Genomic DNA, 22,793 nt, shown 5'->3' on the forward strand with positions numbered 1-22,793 from the left:
AGCCCAGGAGTTCAAACCCAGGCTAGGCAACATCGTGAGATGCAGGACGTGGATAACGGTGACTGGAGACTGACTCTGGCTGCAGTGATGTTAGTTACAGGACTCCCGCTTGGGAAGGAACAGTTCTGGCCTGTAGAACATCCTGGAAGAGACTTCCAACTCAGACAGGAAATGGGTGCAGCAGAAATTGAAATCTTTTGCTAAAGTCTTTGTGCTGGGTGTTTAGAAATCTCATGTCTATCACCCAGCTTCCTCTAAAATACCCTGTAGGCGGGATGATACCTAAAATCTTCAAAAGCCTAAAAACTTTGGGCACCTAACATATTATATTTAATCCTTCATACTGCTCTAGCAGGTAGGAGTCACAACTGTTTTAAAAAAATAAGGAACAGGCTGGAGAGATGGCCTAGTGGTTAGGAGCCCTGGCTGCTCTTCCACAGGACCCGGGTTGAATTAGTAGCATCCACTTGATGACTCACAAATGGGCAACTCTACCTCCAGGGGATCCGATGCCCTCTTCTGGCCTCCTCAGGAAATGCATGTTTGTGACTTGGCAGGCATATATGCAGGCAAAACACTTGTTCACATAAAATACAAATGAATCTTTGCTTTTTAAAATAATTTTTTATGCCGGGCAGTGGTGGCGCACGCCTTTAATCCCAGCACTCGGGAGGCAGAGGCAGGCGGATCTCTGTGAGTTCGAGACCAGCCTGGTTTACAAGAGCTAGCTCCAGGACAGGCTCTAAAGCTGCAGAGAAACCCTGTCTCGAGAAACCAAAAATAATAATAATAATAATAATAATAATAATAATTTTTCATTTTTAAGTTAAAAAAAACCAGGTAGTTGTGATACACGCCTTTAATCCCAGCACTCAGGAGGTAGAGGCAGGAGGATCTCTGTGAGTTTGAGACCAGTCTGGTTTACAGTGTGAGTTCCAGGACAACCAGGACTACACGGAGAAACCCTGTCTCGAAAGGAAGGAAGGGAGGGAGGAAGGGAAAGAAAGATAAAAAGATAGAGACAGGAATAAGGAAGATGACTCATCAGCTAAAATTCCTTGCTATGCAAGCCTGATAAACTGAGCCTGGATCCCTGTAACCCCGCAGCACAATTCTGCAATTTCCACACTGCTATGGAGTCACGAGACAGGATTTCCCTGGAGTACACAACACAGCAGCAGACAAGAGAGACCCTGCCTCAAACAAGATGGAAAGGGAGGGCAGACAGCTGATTATTCTCTCTCTCTCTCTCTCTCTCTCTCTCTCTCTCTCTCTCTCTCTCTCTCTCTCTCTCTCTCTCTCACACATGCACAAACAGCTGGGATGTAGCTCAAGGGTGGAGGGTGTGCCTAACCCCTAACATGCATAGGCTCCTGGGTTCTTCAATCCCCGCAGCGGGAGGAAAAGAAAGAAAGGCTTCTGGTCGGCACTTACCTGGAAGCCCAGCATTTATGAGGAGGAGGGAGGAGAATCAGAAATTCAGTGGCTGCAATGTGAGTGCAAGGCTGAGTGGGCTACACGTGAACTTCTGTTTGTTTGTTTGTTTCAATTTTATGTGTATGCGTGATTGCATGCATGTGTACCAAGTTCATGCCTGGTGCCCTTGGAGGCCGGAAGAGGACATTGGATCTCTCCTGGAACTATAGTGAGCTGCCATGTGGGTGTTGGGAACCAAACTGGGGTCCTCTGTAAGAGCAACAAGTACTTTCAATTAATAAGCTATCTTCACAGTCCCTGAGAACTTTTCTTTTCTTTTTTCTTCCAAGACAGGGTTTCTTTGTGTAGCTTTGGAACCTGTCCTGGAATGAATTCTGTAGACCAGGTTGGCCTCAAACTCACAGAAATCCTCTTGCCTCTGCCTCCTGAGTGCTGGGATTAAAGGTGTGTGCCACCACTCCCTGATTGAGATCTTATTTTTTATGAAAAATATTGTTTATATTATTATTAGGTGCAATAGAGATGGCTCGTCAATTAAGAACAAATTTTGAAAATTGTCTTATGAGGTTGAAGAGATGACTCAGAGGTTTAGAGCACTGACTTCTCTTTCATAGGTCTTGAGTTCAATTCCCAGTACCCACATGGTGGCTCACAACCATCTGTAATGAGATCTGGTGCCCTCTTCATGCATGTCTGGCATGAAGGCAGACATGCAGGCAGAATACTGTATACATAATAAACAAACATTTAAAAATGTTTTATTATATGTATGAGTGTTTTGCTTGTATTATGTTTGTGTACTTAGTATCTGCCTGATACCACAGAGGCCAGAAGAGAGCTTTGGCCCCCTGGAACTAGGGTTATAGACGGTTGTGAGGCACCAAGTGGGTGATGGGTGTTGGGGAATATTATTTTCAGGTGTGTGATTTCTGTTTACGCTGCATTTGATTAACTGTCAAGCTGTGATTAGTTGCCTGTCTGAAACACCTGATGGTCCTAATAACCATAATAATAATGAACGGCCAATAGTGAGGCCGGAGCAAGGATAGGTGGGGCCAGCAGGCAGAGAGGATAAATAGAGGGAGACCCCAAGCAAAGAGGAGCAAGAGAGAGCAAGGACAGGAGGATATCGGGGGTCAGCCACCCAGCTACACAGCAAGCCATGGATGGAGAAAGAAGTCAAGAAAGCTATATAGAAATAGAGAAAGATAAAAGCCCAGAGGCAGGCAAAGGTAGTTGGGATAATATAAGTTAAGAAAAGCTGGCAAGAAACAAGCCAAGCTAAGGCCAGGCATTCATAACTAAGAATAAGCCCTCTGTGTGTGATTTATATGGGAGCTGGGTGGTGCCCCTCCCAAAAAAAGGCAAAAGAATAAAACATCACACAATAGCTGGGGCTCAATCTGAGATGAGCAGAAGAGCAGCCGGTGCTCTCAAGTGTTGAGCCATTTCTCCATCCCCAAGAATCTATTTTTAAAAAGCAAAGGCCAGGGGACTGGAAGCAAGAGCGCAGATAGCTAACAGGGTCGACTACTGGACCCAGGCCTTCTGGGCATTCAGGGACTTTACCCAAGGTCAGGAGAGTCTGTCTGGTCTGTGGCACCAGGACAGCTCTCTTTAGGTCCTACCCAGCTAAGCATCTGACTATATGCATCTAGCCCTCACCCCCACCAAGGAAACAGATCTCCATTTAAAATCCGACATCAGCACCCAGAAACTACAAACAGGGCCCTGGGACACAGCTGGCAGGGGTCAGTTTACCCTTCCTGCTATACTATATGGCTTGTGTTACCTACTCAAAAGGTTTCCCACAACCAAGATCAGGGTCAGCTAACACCTTGGTAGGCGAAGACGGGAAGAAACAGTATAATATACCCTGTAGATCAACCGAAACTGCCTGGATTAGCAGAGGGAGGGAACTTTGTGCCCCTAATACCCGTCTCCCAGGGAACGGAGGAATCCTGAGCAGTCCACCATCCCACCTGGGCTGTGCCAGGCAGGACTCAGCCATTTACTGCCGCCAGTGAGTGCTCTTGGCATGCCACCTCTCCAGGCCCCCGCGCCACCCCCCAAGGCAGAGGAATCTGCTTGGAGTTCACCAGCCAAGTGGGGACCCTGGAAAGTATGTCATGGAAATAGTGACACAATGCAGCCTTCAAGCTGACCTTACTGTTCCCAAACCACAGAGCCCCAGGGTGACTCTCAAACTGGGTTTTGATCTTTTCCTGCCTGAGCCCCATGTGAATACACTGTACCGCGGTTCTCACAGCACAGGGCCCCAACCGCTCGCCAAAGCCTGGAAGCCAGACCTGCTTCCCCCTTGAAACAGGGTGTTTTGCTGCTGTTGTTGCTTTGTTTTGCCTGCTTGCTTTTTTTTTTCTCCTCAGTAGGCTGTCTCTTTTGTTCCAAGAATGGTAAGACTTCCCAAGTTCTGACCTGGGCTTTACAAGGTAGGTCTCTGAGTTCCTGTCTCCTCAGCATTTGCATTCATTCATTCATTGATTCTTTCTTTTCATTCATTCATTCTTTCATCTCTGCAACAGGTCTCTTTATGTAGCTCTGGCTGTCCTGGGACTCACTATGTCAACCAGGCCAGTCTCCAACTGAAATATCCACCTGCCTCTGCCTTTCAAGTGCTGACAAAAATGTGTACAATGTCTGGCTGGCTCTTTCTTTTCTTCTCTTTTCTTTTCTCTTCTCCTTTCCTCTTCTTTTTTCTCTTCTTGTCTCTCTCTCTTGTTGTTGTTGTTTGTTTACTGAGACAGGGTTTCTCTGTGTGTAACCCTGGCTGTCCTGGAACATACTTTGTAGACCAGGTTGTCCTCAGATTCACAGAGATCCTCTTGCCTCTGCCTCCCAAGTGCCGGGATTAAAGGCATGAGCCAACATTGCCTGACCTGGCTCTTTCTGCTTTAAATTTTTAATTTTTATGGGTATGGGTATTTACTCTGAATGTGTGCCACGTGTGTTCCTCTGCCATCAGAGGCCAGAAGAGGGCATCAGATGTCCTGGAGTTAGGATTACAGGTGTTTGAGTTGCCACGTGGGTGCTTAGAATCCAACCCAGGTCCTCTGGAAGAATGTCAGTGCTCTTAACCACAAGCTACGTTCCAGCCCCCTCATCCTACCCTGGAACTGGCTGTCCATGTGGGTGCTGGGAATTGAACCCAGGTCCTTTGGAAGAGAAGCTAGTGCTCTTAACCACTGAACCATCTTTCCAGCCCTTCTCTTTATATTTTATTATTGTTGTTATTGTTATTTTGTTGGTTTTTTTAGAGACAGGGTTTCTCTATGTAGCTCTAGCTGTCCAGGAACTCATTCTGTCGACATGGCTGGCCTCAAACTCAGAGGTCCTCTGCCTCCTGAATTAAAGCCATTGAGGAAGCCAGGCGGTGGTGGCGCACGCCTTTAATCCCAGCACTCGGGAGGCAGAGGCAGGCGGATCTCTGTGAGTTCGAGGCCAGCCTGGTCTACAACAGCTAGTTCCAGGACAGGCTCTAAAAAAAAAGAAGCTGCAGAGAAACCCTGTCTCGAAAAAAAAAAAAAAAAGCCATTGAGGAAGTAAAGGCGTGCCCCACCATGCCACGCATAGTTTAATATATTTAAAGCCACTGAGTTTCCAGGGTTTAGTTTTAAATTTTGTTTATGTGTATGAGTACTTGGCCTTCATGTATGTCATGTGTGTATGTGCACCTCACATGTGCCCGATGTGAAGGAGGCCAGAAGAGGGAGCTGGATCTCTTACAGATAGTTGTGAGCTGCCACATGGGTACTGGGAACCGAGCCCAGATTTATTTATTTATTATATATACAACATTCTCCCTCCATTTATGCCCACACGGCAGAGGAGGGCACCAGATTTCATTACAGATGGTTGTGAGCCACCATGTGGTTGCTGGGAATTGAACTCAGGACCTCTGGAAGAGCAGCCAGTGCTCTTAACCACTGAACCATCTCTCCAGCCCCCTTCTGCAAGTGTTTTCAACCACTGAAACATCTCTTCAGAATTTAGGGGATGCCTGGGAACAGAGCTGCTAGCCTAGCTTCCCCATCTGCAGTGGTATTAAACATGTTATAGTCAGCAAGATGATTGCAGAGTGGGAAGGAAAAGCAGAAGACAGGTGGCGGTGGCGCAAGCTTTTAATCCCAGCACTCAAGAGGCAGAGGCAGGCGGATCTCTGAGTTCAAGGCCAGTCTGAGTCCTGACTACAAGACAGGACCCTTATTTTAGGTCATAAGTCTGGTTTATAAAACTAGCTACTGTAAAACAAGCTACCTGACTTAAGTCTCATTGTCTTTACAAGGTTGCTGAGTTGGACAAGGTACTCCTGAAATCCAATATTTAGGAGGCTGAGACCGGAGGATTAAAATTTCAAGGCTAGCCTGAGCTACATGGTGAGGCCCTTTCGCAAAAGCCAAGGGCTGGACTGGGGATGTAGATGAGTTAGAAGACCATGTGTCTCGAATGCATAAGCCTTGGTTTGATGCCCAGCCATAAACCTGAGGCAGGAGGACCAGAATTCAAGGTTGTTATCCTTGGCTACATAGTGAGCTCAAGGCTAATCTTCCATACATGAAACCCCGTTTAAACAAAACAAACATACCAGGGAGCAGTAAGAGGGTACTCTGGTAAAGGTGCTTACTGGGGGGCCTGATCGCTTGAGTTTGATCCTCAGAAACCACGTGGTGGTTTACAACCATCCTAACTCTAGTTCCAGGAGATCTGTTCCCCTTCTGACCTCTGCAAGCACCATGCACACATGTGGTGCACATATGTGGTGCATATACATACATGTATGCAAAACACATAAAATGAACACATTTAATAATTTTTTTGTTATTTTTTGAGACACAGTTTCTCTGTGTAATACTATAATGGTATATTATTTATGTGTTAATAAATAAAGCTTACTGAAGATCAGAGTGCAAACCAGCCACACTAGTCAGCCATACAGGCCAGGCAGTGGCGGCACACGCCTTTAATCCCGGCAGCCACACTAGTTAGCCGTAGAGGCCACGTTGTTGGTGCATGCCTTTAGTCCCAGCACTAGAGAGGAATATAAAACAGGAAGAGACAGGTTTCAGCCTCAGTCTCAGGATTTATGGAGGCAGGATCACCCATTTCGGCCTGAGGTAGAGGTAACAGTGGCTGACCGCTTTGCTTTTCAGATCTTCAGCTTGAGCCCCAATATTTTATTATTATTTATATTATATATATTTATATTATATAATATCTATTATATTATTTGTGCTACATAACAATCCTGGCTGTCCTGGAACTTGCTCTGTAGATCAGGCTGGCCTTGTCACAGAGATCCACCTGCTTCTGCCTCCCAAGTGCTGGGATTAAAGCTATGCAACACCACTACTCAGCTTAATTTTTTTTAAAATAAAATAATAAGCCAGGTGGTGGTGACACACACCTTTAATCCCACCACTTGGGAGGCAGAGGCAGGCAGATCTCTGTGAGTTTGAGGCTAGCCTGGTCTACAAGAGCTAGTTCTAGAACAGGCACCAAAAACTGCAGAGAAAGCCTGTCTTGAAAAACAAAACAAAACAAAGCTAATAATAATAATACACAAAGGAACTCTGCTTACTGGCATCCCCCTCATTACTTTTTTTTTGTTTTTGTTTTTGTTTTCGAGACAGGGTTTCTCTGTAGCTTTGGAGCCTGTCCTGGAACTAGCTCTTGTAGACCAGGCTGGTCTCGAACTCACAGAGATCCGCCTGCCTCTGCCTCCCGAGTGCTGGGATTAAAGGCGTGCGCCACCACCGCCCGGCTCCCCTCATTACTTTTCAGCTTACTTTTATACAGTGGAGGACCATGTGCCCAGGGGTGGCACGCCCACAGTCAGCCCCTACAGCTGAGATCTTTCTCTGTCCGCCAGCTCCCAAACAATGACATGGCAACTTCTTATTAATTATGAAAGCTCAGCCTTTAGCGTATGCATGTCCCACTAGCTCCTAGAACTTGATTTCTTGCTATTCACCTACATTTTGCCTGGGACTTTTTACTTTTTTAATTCTTTTTGTCCTGCTTTCCTGCTTCCTCCAGCTCTTTCTGTCTGTCTGTCTGTCTGTCTGTCTAGCTCCTGGCATCTCTCCTTCTCCTCTGTCTCCCTCCATCTCTGAAACCTAGATTCCTCTTCCTACTTACTCTCTCTGCCCGGAAGTCCCGCCTATATTCCTCCTGCCTAACTATTGGTAGTTTAGTTTCTTATTAGAATCAGGTGCCTTAGGCAGGCAAGGTGAACAGTTAAACTAATTCCACAACAGGCTGCACCCTCCCACATCAATGATTAGTCAAGAGGAATGCCCCCACAAACCAGTCTTACAAAGGCATTCCTCAGTTAAGGTTCCCTCTTCCCAGAGGACCCTCGCTGTGCCAAGTGCACTAAAGAGAACTCCGCAGCACACATCTAAAGAGATGATGATCGATGCAGAGGCAACATTTTACAAGGAGCTGTCCCCAGTATCCATAAGAGATAGACAAAGATAAAGGATGGCTTCCCTGGCAGGCTTATTCATCAATTTATAGGAGGTTGATTCTAGTGTGTATTTGATTCTCCATGTATATAATTCTCTATCTTTAATTATGTAAAATGTATAATGCAGGCACTCAGCCTTTTGGAACAGGACTAAGATTTATTAGTTATATTGATGGGGTCGTAGCACAGTGAATGCTCTGTAGGGCGCAGTATCCACGGCTTGTCCAGGGAACCATAACTGATATATCTGACACTATATCCATCCAGGATGAGCAGCTTATTGGCCACCATGTCTTTACAAACATTGCAGATGGGTGAAGTGGCCACACACCTTTAATCTCAGCACACAGGGGGCAGAGGCTTCAGATCTCATGGAACTGGAGTTACAGGTGGTTGTGAGAGGCCATGTAGGCACTGAGAATTGAACCCCGGTCCTCTGGAACAGCATCCATTGTTCTTAACCATCGAGCCTTCTCTCCAATCCACAGTAAGGTAGCATACTATTAAAATTATACAGTGTACGGTTCGCGCTACTCCGTGTACTACAGCACTACACCTGTAGCATACCGCCTGCACTACGGGATGGTTCACGAGCTGGGAAAGGGGCTGGAGATTTAAACACACACACACACACACACACACACACACACAGGCGAGGACACGGGTCATCCTTGAACCAAGAATGCCCCCTTTATTGTGTTCCAGGGAAGCTTCTATAGGGATCCTTGACTGATAGCCATGCCCCAGCCAAACCCACCAGAAACCACTCCCCTGCCATCAGGAACTCCTGAGAGTCTCGTGCTCAGAGCAGCTGCAAACACAGGAAAACAAGTTGTTTTGCTCAGAGCAGCTGCAAGCATAGCAAGTTGTTTACGAGAAATTCAGGGTCTGGGGGTCCACAGCCCCCAACAATACAGGGTTGGGAAGAGAAGAGGATGCACAGTAAAGTGCTTGTCACGAAAGCAGGAGAACCTGAGTTTGGATCTCCAGCACCTACATACAAAGTGGGATGTGACTGTGTGTGTGGGTGTCTGTCTGTCGTGTTTAGACAGGGTCTCTCCATGAAGTCCTCTATGTTCTGAAGCTAACTATGTAGACCAGATTGGTCTCAAACTCACAGAGATCCACCTGAGAGGTAGAGAGAAGATCCCTGGAGATTTGGGTGGCTGGCCAGTCTAGCTGAATCAACCAGCTCCAGGTTAAGTGAGAAATTCTGTCTCAAAAAATAAAGCAGAGAGGAGTGAAGACATCTGACATTGACCTTTAGCCCCTCCACACAGGAGCGAACACTACACACAAACACACACACAGAGATACAGCTCAGAGTTTGGGGTATAGTTCTGTGGTAGAGAGCTGCCTGACATGCAGGAGATCCTGAGTTTGAGTGTCACCACCAAGAAAGGAAGAAAAAGAAAACCCATCTACAGCTCAACATACCAACTAATTCCACCTGTGCACTCAGCATCCAGGTCAAGACCAGACCTGGCCCCCCAGAGTCCCATCATGCTCCTTTCCAGGACTGTCCTGCACACCAGGTAAGTTTGTTTCTCACTTAGCAGCAATTCCTTTTGCCTGTTTCAAACTATATATAAATGGAAACTATTAATGAGCGTGTATAAGCTGGTGTTTATTCTCCTGGATGCACATTGTACCAATGTATGATTATAGTAGCGTTTATTCGGTGGTTGATGGGCATTTCGAGTGGTTTCCTATTTTTTGTTTGCTGGCCATTGTGAATAGTGCTTCTATGAACACCCTGTCACAAGTATTTTGGTGATCATCTGTAAGCGTTTCTGTAGAAGTCCCATGGGATCTCTAAAGTTCTAGTGAGTTCCTATGTTGACACTGTAGTGGACATGTGCTCTCCAGAGTGATTTGTACCAATTTACATGTGTGTCCAGGCTGTGGCTTTCTTTCCATGTATTTAAAAGCACTTCACATTTGCCCCTTGCCATATATCACTAGAGAGGTACCATGACAGCAAAGCCCGACTGGGGAGAACTTTGATACTGAGGCCAAGCGAGTTAAGGAATTAAAAAGACTCAAAGCAGCTGAGTGGGACAGTGTTGACTCTCAACAAACCCGATGTGAATCAGAAGTAGCTATCGCCTAAAAATAGAGGCTCAGAGCTTGGCAGGGTGGCCCTTACCTTTAATCTGGCAGAGGCTGGAGAATCTCTGTGATTTAAAGATGAGCCTGGTCTACATAGTAAGCTTCAGAACAACTAAAACTACATAGAGAGACCCTATCTCAGAAACTAGCAAACGAAAACGGGATCAAAGCACTGTTGTGACACCACCGCTCAAATCCCACCTCTCAGGAGATGGAGGCAGGTGTCAGGAGTTCAAGGCAGTTCCCAGCTATAGTCTGAGTTTGAGATCAGCCTGGGCTACATGTGACCTTGTTTCATAAACAACATAACAATAAAAATGAAGATTGAGGCTCAAGTGAGCACGTGCTTTGATTTTAGAGAGAAGCTAGAATCCAACATTTAAAAGTTTAGGCAATTTACATTTTTGGAAAACCTCATAGTAACCAAACAAAACTCCAGGGAGGTAGGAAGGCAGCCCTTGCAGTTCTGAAACCTGTGAACGAGCCCTTGGGGCATGGCTTCAGGCAGAATTTGACCTGCAAGTCATCTCACCCGTTACAGCTTAATTCCTTCCCTGGCCAGGGCCAAAACTGAAAGCCTGCCCATTTGTAGTTCTAGAGTACAGGAATGGTCCGCACCAGACTATACAAAACAGCCTCGTGTCCCACATCTCCAGTAAGCTGTCTTTTGTCACCCAGTCTCACTCTATTTAAAATATTTAGGGGAATTATTCGTGGTTTTTCTTAGACATTTATTTTTATTTTAAATTATTTGTCTGTGTCTGTATGTAGGTGTGTGCACATCAGTACAAGAGCTCACAGAGGAGTCGGATCCCCCAGGGCTTGGATTTACAGGTGGTTGTGAACGCCCGGTGTGGGTGTTGGGGATCCGCGGCAACAGCCTACAAACTCTTCACCGCTGAGCCATCTCTCCCGCCCCAGGTTTCCTTTTCTTAACTGGCAGCTCCAAGCAGGGGAATTCCAGTCCACGCACATTCTTAAAATGTCTTGTACTTGGGATCTTGCTGGGATGCAAGGAGTTAAGAGGAAATGGCCTATTAGGGTTTTGCTAATCCGAGAAACCCAGGACCTCAAAACTATGTAGAACGCCTGTAAAAGCTACGATTCCACCAGGCGGGGATGGTTGGCCGAGAGGCCCCGGAGGTTCTTCGAGTAACTGCAGAGCAGAACCTAGAACGGCCATGAGCATCCCGAGATCCGCTGGACCAAGGCCCTGACCTAGCGCACGAGATAACGGCGGCGCTCTCTGGCCCGACCCGGGGCAACTCAGGTGAGGCGTGTCTCCATCACGCCGTTAGCTGCAGGCTCCTCCGAGATTCACACCGGAGTGGAGCCCGGGCTGCAGCGCGCCAAGTCGGCAGCCCACCCGGGCTCCCCGGCTCCATGCGCAGGGGTCCCCCCGCCCCGCGCGCCCCCACCGCCGACGGGACCGCCCGGGAGCGCGCGCAGCCGGTCACGGAAAGTTGGCGCCGGCGCGGGGGCCGCGCGCTCCGGGCGTCCCCCCTCCCACCCATCCGAGGCGCACGTGCCGCCGCGCCCCCGCTCCCAGGCCCAGACGGGACGCCCCCCACCCCCACCGCGGCACGCAGTGCGCAGGCGCCTCCCCGCGGGTCCCGGCGGCGGGAGCGGGAGCGAGAGAGGGAGGCGGCGGGCCCGGCGGGAGCGGCTTCAGCCTCGGCTGAGGGCTGAGGCGAAGAAGGCGGTGGCGGCAGCGGTGGCGGCGAGGCGGCGAAGGTGATGGCGACGCGGGGCCCATGAGGCGGCGGCCGGCGGGACGGGCCGAGGCCCGGCGGAGGAGGCGGCTTCGGGGGCGCCCACCGCCGGGTGAGCGGCGGCTTGAGGGGGGACCCGGGCCGGGCGCGGCCGGGCGAACTCTGAGGCGCCTCGAAAGCCGCGGGAGCGGCTGCGGGCCGGGCTCCCGGGAGTGGCGGGGCGGGAAGGGACGCCGCCAAAGGCTTCCCGCCGAGCCCGGAGGGGCGTCGCCACCCGCGTCCCGCCGCCGCCCCCGGCGCGCCCGCCCTCTTTGTCCCCATGCGCGCGGTTCCCAAATTGGGAGGGAAACGGCTCGGGCGGGCCGGGAGCGGGCGGCGGCGCTCCCGCAACTCCTCGGGCGGTTGGGGGCCCGGCGGGGCCGGCGCTGGGCGGGCTGGTCTTTGTCTGGCGACGGCGGCCGCTCCTCCGTGGCGTGCTGCCGGGTCCGGCGGCTCCTCCGTCTCCGTCGGAGGTTTTTTACCGGGGGTTCGGTTCGAGCGCTCTGCGCAGCGGGAAAGGGGCTGGCGGGAGGACCCGACTCGTCGCCTCTTGTTGGACGCCTTTTTTTTTACTTGAGACGACTTTATACTCACTTCGTAAAACTTTGGAGCTCTGTTGGTTTGTAATTTTTGTTTAATTGTTCTTCGTGAGTCTCCAGATTGAAAATAGAGGGGAGGCGCTAATGCTGTGATTGGGCTGGCTGCTGCGGTTGGAGTTTTTGAGTTGAAGTGATTTATGTGATTTGTATTTAGAATCTGGGGGTCTCCCGCCCCCTGACCCTTTTGCGATTATATTGGATTGCTTTTCTTCTGCGAAGTGAGTTAGTTGGGTTTTTATTATCTGATATTTTCGGTCCTCGAGAATTGGCAGTGCTTCAGAATTCATTGTGCTCATGCTTGTGTTTGATTCTCATCAAACTCGGTGAAATCGAGGAAACCAAGGTAGACAAAGTTCTGGATAAGATATTTTCTGTGTGTCTTAAGTCTGAAAGTCCTTGTTTCTGTGTGTATCCTTATAAGTGAATATTTGTGAAAGTGCTGTACAAAGCTATACAAAGGAAAGATTTTAATTCTCTGTTAAGCAGAAATTATGTATTCCAGATACTCAGGATTAATGATGTAATCTTGGAATCAATCCTCCCCCCCCCCCCCCGTAAACAGTTGGTAGGAATTTTTCAGAGCAAGAATGAAAAGCAAAAAGAAACAAAAAAGTCCCACAAACTTAATTGCGTAGCTCCTAACTAAACTGCTTCGCTCCCAACTAAATTGTGATTTTTTTTCTTAATTTGCAGGTTTCTTTTGGTGTAAGCAGGGATTTGTGTGCAGTTACTTTGAGTTTCTGAAGGGCTGTGTAATGGCAGCATGCTAGGAACCCGAGTGGACTCTTCTGGGTGAAGGGTGAAAAGCTTTGTTAAACTATCCGTCACCCAGATCTTCGGGTGCAGAGTACTGAAGGCAAAGGGCATTTTGGAGAGAAAACAGGCAGTGTAAGTTTTATAAATGTGTCGATTTGTCATGATCTCAGCCATTGGTTTTATTCTAGCAACTGAGCAAGGTATTCAGTGCTGGCTACATACAGCCGTAAATTATTTCACAGTCTGGAGTTGACTGTCAGCTCGCCGTCGTTTATCTTTCAGACTTGTGGAATGTCTTTACCCAAAAGGGTTTTCCTAGGTAGGAGCATGAGATGATCTCATTAAAGATAACATTTTACTTTTTATTCTCTTCTTTGAAGCAGGAACTTGTATGCAGTTCCAGTTGATCTGGAACTTGTTATACATCCCAGGCTAGCCTTGAACTCTAGTTGCTACTGCCTGACCCTCAGTGTGATGGGGCTATAGGTGTGTACCACCACTGGTGGCTCATTCAACAAACTTTTGTGATGCTGGAGACATAGGCTAAGCATGCAGGTTCTCTGTCACTGAGCCATACCCTCAACCTCAGCAGATTTTTCCCCTGGTTAAGTCCTTGTGTGATAGAGCTCAGTGTTGAGTAAACAAAGATGTGTACCATCTTTTTTTTCCCTCTCAATGTGTTTTGTTGGTTGTTTTGTTTTTCAAGACAGGGTTTCTCTGTATAGCCCTGACTGTCCTTGAAATCACTCTAGACCAGCCTGGCCTTGAACTCTTAAAGAGATCCACTGTCTCTGCCTCCCAAGTTCTGGGATTAAAAGCATTTGCTACAACTGCTTGGCTCCTCTCAATGTTTTTGTTTGTTTCTGAGACAGAGTTTTTCTGTAGCTTTAGAGCCTGTTCTGGAACTAGCTCTTATACACCAGGCTGGCCTCGAACTCACAGAGATTCGCCTGCTTCTGCCTCCCAAGTGCTGGGATTATCCTCTTAATTTTTTTAATGTGCAAAAAAAATTAGCAATCTAGAAATTATCTAAAAGCCTTGAAAACAATGTACAAACTTTTAGAATAAGTTTATTTTCCCTCTATGGAAGAGGTGTTGTTTCACATACTATTCTTATCCTCTAACCTCTAAACAGTGTTTAACTCCCTAGTTACATGGCTTGTTGTATCCATGTTTCTGTGGGACCTAACTGGTTTTGACTAAATTAGTTGTAACCTCATGATGACTTGTACATACCTTTTGAGGATGTTTGGAGTTAAGTGGAGTTAGACTCTATTTTTAGGGAATTCCTTTTGACTCATTCTTGGACCTGGGATTCCTACTTGCCCATCTAAAGTAGGTATTTATGTAGACTTAGATTCCATCCTGAAATGCTGTCTCCTCAAAGGTTCTGATTCTGCTCCAGTTCTTCCTCAGGCCCCTCTCTGTTGTTGGCCCTGTCTTTACCTGATGATAATCTGCTCCAGCTCTTCCTCAGGGCCATCTCTGATGTTGGCCATGACTTTACCTGATGATCTTGGCCTTAGCCCTTACTCTTCTTTTCTGCTTACTCTAAACTTACCCACTCTTGGTCTTCTGTTATCCGGTGTATTTTTAATTTTGTTGTGCTTTTGAGACAGGGTCTTATTCTAGCCCAGGTTGACTGTGAACTCACAGCAGTCCTGCTTCAGCCTCCCCATGTGCTTGTGGAATTGGAATTACTGGTGTGAGCCAGTGTTCCATTAGTATATATTGCACTGGAGATTGAGCTATAGTCTCTTGCATGCTAGGTAAGCACTCTGCCAGCTACACCTCCAGCTTGCTTTTATAGTTCTTTCTTTTCCTTCTAGGGATTGAATCCACAGCATGGTAGACAAACACTTGGCTACTGAACTACATCCCTAGCCCTGCTTGTATATATTTTTCTCATTCTGTGTATTCTTGTCATACTAATGTCTTTTTCCTATTTCCTGAAAGTTTAAAGCCTACCCAAAGAGTCTTTGCATACACTCTGTTTACTTTATCCCAGAGGCAACTTTTTATCTTTACTCCTGTCAAGAAACCTTTTAGGATGAAAGAGATGACTCAGTGGTTAAGAACACTTGTTCTTATAGAGGACATGGTTCGATTCCTAGCGCATACATGTCAGTCAGCCATCTATAACTTCAGTTCCAGAGTATCTTAACACTGTCTTCTGACCTTGCAAACACCAAACACATAAGTGGTGCACAGATAAAAACATGAACAAATACTCATACACATAAAATGAAATTAAAAAGAAAGAAACCTATTTCTTTCTAGTTTAGCCGAGGGACCTCTAAAATACAGTACTCTTCTAGGAATCTATCCATTGTATAATGTCTGTGTCACCATTAGGCCGTATAGTGTATTCTGTAATGTTTAGAGTAATATCTTGTCTGTGATATCTCAGTACCCTCAGCACCTAGCTAGTTCATGTCTGTATTCAGCAATTTGGTGCCTGTTAATTTTTTCTTTGTAGTTGTTTGGTATAGTAAAGTACTTCTGATAAAGCTTTAGGGTCTCTATCTGGAAGGTTTGCTGTTACATATATTTATATTCTTTTCCTTTGTGTGTGTGGGTTTTTTTTTTTTTTTTTTTTTGGTGAAGATTCTTCCCCTATACAACCTAAGGTGACCTTAGAACTAGTCTGTGTGCCTTAACCTCAAGTACTAGGATTATAGATGTGTACACCTGGTTTAAATATTGTGTTTGTATGTTAATGGCCTTATGTGTGGTTATAATGTTTTGTTGTGGTTTGTTTAAAGATTTTATTTTTAGTTGGACATGTGTCCCATAGCTTAAATTCCAGCGCCTAGAAGACAGGCAAATGGATCTCTTGTCAGTTCGAGGACGCCCAGGACTGTATACTGAGACCCTGTTTCAAACAAAACAGAGCTAGAGAGATGGCTCAGGGGTTACGAACACAGAGAACCTTAATTTAGTTCCTAGAATCCACATGAAGGCTCCTAACCTTCTTAACTCCAGCCCAGGGATCCAGTGTCCTCTTCTGGTTTCTGCAGGCACTGCATGAATGTGGTACACATACATAACCTACCTGGCAGGCAAACACCATACACATAAAATAAGTTTACACAAACAAAAAGATTTATTTTATGTGAATATGTGTGTGCCTGATACCCATTAAATCCTGTAGGTGATTGTATGCCACCCATTGTGGGACTCAAACCCAGGTCCTCTGAAAGATCAGCCAGTGCTTTTAACTGCTGGGCCATCTCTCCAGGCCCTGATGTTTTCTTTTTAAAGTTAAAAGAAATAAAGAAAATTTATGACTTTTTCTCTAACTTTGGTTAAACCTCAGAGATGATGTCTCAGCCTTTCATGTGCTGATGTTGTGGGTGGGTAGTGATGGTGTATTTGAATGTTAGAACATTCACCAATGATGCTCAGGGATCCAGATTTGATTCCAGCACCAAAAACAAAACAAAAAATACCATGTTCCACTCCTTTACCCCAAACAACTAGTTCCCATAAACAAAGGTACTATATTACCTGTAATATAATATGTATAACATTGAGGAATCTTATTTTCAGCAGGATCTTTGCTAAGCTTGAGCAGTCTGTCAAGTGAAATAAAGATTTTTTTTACTTTTGACACACTGCATCCATCTAGTTTTTAAATTTTGCTTTTTTTGTTGTATGTTTTTCAGACAGAATAACTTAAACTCTGTAGTCTAGGCTGCCTCAGACTCATAATCCTGCTGCCTCAGCATCCCATGTAGAGGCTCGTACATTATTGATTTTATCCTATTTTCTGATACATAATTAGAAACCCATACTAGCCTTAAACTTAGACTATTCCTGTCTCAGACTCCTAGTACTGGGATTACAGGGTTGAATCACAAGGCCTGGCCTAGGCCATCTTATTTTGAGTTTGGAAAAATGTTAGGAATTGTGATGGATTGAATAAGAATGGCCCCTATATGCTCATATATTTGAATGCTTACTTCTCAGGGAATGACACTTCTTGAGAAGGTTAGGAGGTATAGCCTTGTTGGAGGAAGTGTGTAACTGGAGATGGGATTTGAGATTTCAAAAGCCCAAGCTAGGCCCAGTGTCTTTTTCTTCCTGCTGTCTGTGAATTCAATGTAGAACCCTCAGCTATTCCAGCAATATGTCTGCGTGCTAATATGATCCCCACCATAATGACAGTGAACTGAACCTCTGAAACTGTAAGCAAGCCCCATGTAAATGCTTTCTCTTGTAAGAGTTGCTGTGGTCATGGTGTCTCTTTACAGCAATAGAACACTAAGACAGAAATGATAGAGATATCTTAATTTAGAAAAAAAAGTTGTGTATCTGAAGCCATTGCATCCTGTTATACTTAAAGCTAGAATGTAGAAGTGGGAATATATGTCTATGGTTTGAGATATTATCTAAGAAAAATTTTGTACGATTTATGGTTTGCATCTTAGGTGTTCCCCTAAAGCATGAGTTGAAGGTTTTGATCTCTAGGTGATGATGCTGCAGGAGGTGACACTGTGCCTTTGGAGGCTGTTTTTGTGCTTCCTGGCTTCTGTGTGTACAGTCGTGTTCTTCCCCACTCCTCCCATGAATCTGTGTGTCCAAAGTAATGGTGCCAATGTCCTTTTGCTGAGACTGATACCACAAGCAAAGTCCATCCTCCTTTCTTGGTTTATCGTTGTTATTCTTTGTCATTGGAAGCTGATGGACGCACAGAGGCTACAAAGTCTTTTCTTCTCTTTTTGCATTGAGGCAGCATTTCATGTAGCTGAACATAGCCCTGAATTCGTGATCCTCCTGCCTCCAGGTGTATTCCAGGTGTGCACCACATCCTGTAAGAAAAGTGGCTTTAAAAACAAAGGACATTGAGCCTATATAGTTCATGATCCTAGAGAAGCTAAGTGCAAGCTGAATCCTGAGAAAAACATACCTAGCTCCACCTGGAAAGGGGAAATAGACAAGATCACCTGACAGAATTGGGAGCTTGGGTTGGGGGTGGGAGGAGTAGGGAGGGCAGAAGGGGAAGAGGAGGGGGGAGAGGGATGGGATAGTAGAGATGAGAGCAAGGAAAGAGATATCTTTATTGAGGGAGCCATTATGGGACTAGCAAAAATCCTGGCACTAAAGAAATTCCTAGGACTCCAAAAGGGTGACCCCAGCCAAGACCCTAAGAGGAGAGCGTGCCCGAACTGGCCTTGCCCTGTAGTCAGACTGATGAATATCTGAAATATCACCATAGAACCTTCATCCAGCAACTGATGGAAACAGAGGCAGAGACCTGCATCGGAGCACTGGACTGAGCTCCCAAAGTCCAGTTGAAGAGTGGGAGGAATGAGAACATGAGCAAAGAGGTCAAGACCATGATGGGTTCACCTACTGAAACAGTTTGCCTGAGCTAATGGGAGCTCACCAACTCCAGCCGGACAGGGAAGGAAACAGCATAGGTCCAAACTAGTCCCCCTGAATGCTGGGGCAGACTGCAGTACCACTAGCAGTGGCACCAGGATTTATCCCTACTGCTTGTACTGTTGGTTTTTGTTTTGTTTTGTTTTGAACCTATTCTCTTTGGATGGATACCTTGCTCAGCTTAGATATAGCAGGGAGGGCCTTGGACCTTCCCCAAAGCAATGTGCCTTACCCTCTGTGAGGAGTGGATGGTGGGTTGGGTGGGGGGAAGTGGAGGGAATGGGAGGAGGGGTGGGAGTGGGAACTGGGATTGGTATGTAAAATGAAAAAAGATAGTTTGTTTTCTTTAAAAAGAAAAGAAAAAGGAAAAAATAGTAACACACACAAAAGAAAGAAGGAAAGAAAAAGAAAAGTGGCTTTATTATTTGCACCACAACAGAACTCTCAGCATCTAGGAGCTTTGTTTCTAGCTGCTTTTTATGTTTTTCACAGGGAAACTGTCCCCTCACTCTGGAGGTTTGAAATTGTATATATGTGAGCATAATTTCTTAAGATAGGGAAAAGAAAAAGGAGATCTGTGTTCAGAATAGTATTCTTAAATTCTAATAGCTAATCTTAAAGCCTCAAAGTAACATTTTGGTTTTAAAAGGGAGTGTGTAGAACTATATATTAATACCATAGGATAGGCCCATTGGGCTTGTACTGAATCTCATGGCATGTTGTTATTCCAACAAAAGAACCCGTGATATGAAGGAAAGTGGTTAGAAGATGAAAATTGTACAACATTTACGTTGCAAATAAACATTTAATGGAACTTGTAATTGAAACTGACTTTTTTTCCTACTATGTATGTGCAGGGGGATTAAGCCCTGAGTCTCCTGCATGCTACACAAGTGCCACACTCTTGATCTAAATCCTCAACCTCTGGTGGCTGTTTTAATCAGTTTTTCAAATAAAAGCAAATTCCTTCCAGTGCCTAATACCGGATGAATATCAACAAAGAATAATGGCACCAACTGTGGGTTGTCAGGGACTGTTGGGCTGAGTGTGGAAGCACAGACCTGTGATATCAGCACGAGAGGCAGAGGGAGAGAGATGAGGAGTTCAGTCATTTGATGCCAGTCTGGACTGTGTGAAACACTGTCTACAAAACCCAGCAATTTAAAAACAGAAAGGAAGCCTGGCGGTGGTGACACATGCTTTTAATCCCAGCACATGGGAGGCAGAGGTAGGTAGATCTCTGTGAGTTAGAGAACAGCTTGGTCTACAGAGAGTTCTAGGATAGCCAAAGCTACACATAAAAACTCTGTCAAAAAAAATTTTAAAAAGGATATTAGGTGTGATAATTTCCCTTTTAATTAAAAAATTAAATTGTGTATTTGTGTCCTTGACATTCACAGATGAAGGTCAGAGGACAATTGTTTTAAAATATTTTTTAAAGATTTATGTTATGTGTATGGTGTTTTATCTGTATGTATACCTACCTACATGCCAGAAGATGGCATCAGATCCGATTATAGATGGCTGTGAGCCACCATGTGGTTGCTGGGAGTTGAATTTAGGACTTTCGGAAGAGCTACCAGTGCTCTTAACCCTGAGTCATCTCTCCAGCTCACTCATGTAAGGACCTAGAAGGGGCCGGAGACATAGCTCCACAGTTAGGAGCACTGGCTGCGCTTCCAGAGCACCTGGGTCCAACCCCAGCAACCACAGCTCACAACTGTCTGCAACTTCAGTTTCAAGACATTTGGTTTTTGTTTTGTTTTGTTTTGTTTTGTTTTGTTTTGTTTTTGGTGGTGGTGGGGTTTTTTGGTTTTTTTGTTTGTTTGTTTGTTTTTGCCTCTGCAGGCACCAGGCACACAATGAGGTACAAAGATATACCTGCATGCAAAACACTCATATACATTAAAAAGAAGAAAATAAAACTTCCAAAGAAGGTTTGTGGTGTATGCACAAGAATATATAGATATCACTATGGGTATTTAAGAGTACATTTTGTTCCTCTAAGAAGAATATTAATATCCTAAAGGCCGGGCGATGGTGGCGCACGCCTTTAATCCCAGCACTCGGAAGGCAGAGGCGGGCGGATTTCTGTGAGTTCGAGACCAGCCTGGTCTACAAGAGCTAGTTCCGGGACACGCTCCAAAGCCACAGAGAAACCCTGTCTTGAAAAACCAAAAAAAAAAAAAAAAAAAATCCTAAAGTAATATCACCACCCCTCATAGACTTAGACAACCACTAATCCACTTTTAGTCTTATTACAGATGCTTGAATTTGTCTAGATAATTTTGTATTTTAACTAGATAATTGTGGATATTTAAATTTTGTGTTCTGTGCTAAAAAAAAAATTACAAGACAGGCGTAGTAGCACATGCTTACAATCCCAGAACTGGGCAGTTGGAGAGGAAGGCAGAAGAGGAGTTGTAGCGTCGTAGCGTCAGGCTTTGGCAAGCTTAGCAGGGCTGCCTCATGGTCTTTCTTGGGTGGGTGGTATTTCATTTTACACTTCCGCATTACAGTCTCTCTCTGAGGAAAGTCATAACAGGAAGAGGTCAGGGAAGAAACCTGGAGGCAGGAGCTGAAGCAGAAGCCATGGAGGAGTGCTGTTTACTGACTTACAAATAATGTACTTTAAAAGATTTTTTTCCTTATTTTATGTTTGTATGCCTGAGTGTCCTGAGTGTGTGTTTTGTGCACCATATGTGTGCAGGAGCCCTCGGAGGTCAGAAGAGAGCACTGGATCCCTTGGAGCTAGAGTTAGGTGGTTGTAAACTGCCATATGGGTGCTGGAACCTAAACTGATGTCCTCTGCAAGAGCAGCAAACATCTCTCTAGCCCTTCAAAGAATAATGTTTAAAAAAACAATTGTAGATACAGGTTGACACACACCTGTAATCCTGGCATTTGGGAAGTAGAGGCAGAAGGATCAAGGCCAGCCAGGGCAACACAGTGACAGTGAGACCCTTTCTCAGCCCCTACACCCTTACCCCCTCAAAGTCATTGTTTGTTTATTACAGAGGCTTATAGCATATAAAATATTCTTATAGCAAGTATTCTGTATTTAGGAATATTAACAAATGTAGTATTACTGATCAAAAGGTAGTATTTTAGAGTTTTTTCTTGGTGAAAAGTGGCTTTTTAGAGAAGGTCTATTTAGACCAAGTGTCCTTGATTGAACTGTGGCTGTCTGTCTGCCTCTGTGCATTGGTAGTATTTTAGTTCTGGATAAATATTGCTCAGATGTCTGTAAGAAGTATGCTAGATCACACTTGCCATTGCTGTATGATGACGTTAGAAGTTCCACAAACCTAGCAATATTGGAAATACATTTATTTGACGTGTTTACTTTCCAAGACTGAATATTGTTTAGAATTCTCAATTTGATCTATGCTTAGGCTGTTTTAGATGTGGATACCAGTACTGTCCTTTATTGAATGAAGACAGCCCCACTTAGGAAGCGTTGTGGATGAATGTGGTATCCCATACTTTTCCAGCTGGTTCCCGAATGTTCTTGAATTCAAGCAGAATGGCTCTTTGCCAGTGTAAATTGGCACTTCAGCCCACAATGGTGTGTTTTATTTCCTTGTTGGTTGATAGAGCCAACATTTCAGATGCCTCTCTTTTCAGTTGGTTTTATAATTTGATTCATGATAAATTATATCTTATGTTTCTCAAATGTTGTTCATAGCCAGGAACACTTTTGAAAGCAAGTTGTTTTCATGTTTATGCCACATAGATTACTGTTTGCAGTTAGCCGCCACAATTCTTTTTCTTAGAAATTGTCACCAGCTAGTTATTAAGCATCTATTATCACTGATGTGGAATTAACTTCCACTTAAAACGTTCCAGTTAAAACAAAACTTTGTTGTAAACCCCTTAATTGATTCCTTGTCTGCACACTGCAACGTTACTCATTCAGGGTGTGAGTCACTAGCGCGATTCTAACGGATCGCTCAGCTCTCTATCTGGGATGCTCAGAGAGTAGTTATGTAGTGAGCCCATCTTCAGTTTGTTTTTTTTTTTTAAGTTTAGTCCAGATTTTCTGGAATGGCTGTTTGGGAAATACTGTTGTTTTGTTTTGAGACAAGGTTTCTTTGTGTAACAGTCATAGTTGTTCTGGATCTTGCTCTGTAGCCCAGGCTGGCCTTGAGCTCAGATCCGCCTGCCCCTGCCTCCGAGTGCTGGGATTGAAGAGTGCTGGGATTGAAGACGAGTGCACCACTGCCCGTCTGGGAAACATCTGTATGGAAATTGACATCTTGT

The sequence above is a fragment of the Arvicola amphibius genome, chromosome 4 (assembly GCF_903992535.2).
Source record: "Arvicola amphibius chromosome 4, mArvAmp1.2, whole genome shotgun sequence".
NCBI lineage: Eukaryota > Metazoa > Chordata > Mammalia > Rodentia > Cricetidae > Arvicola > Arvicola amphibius.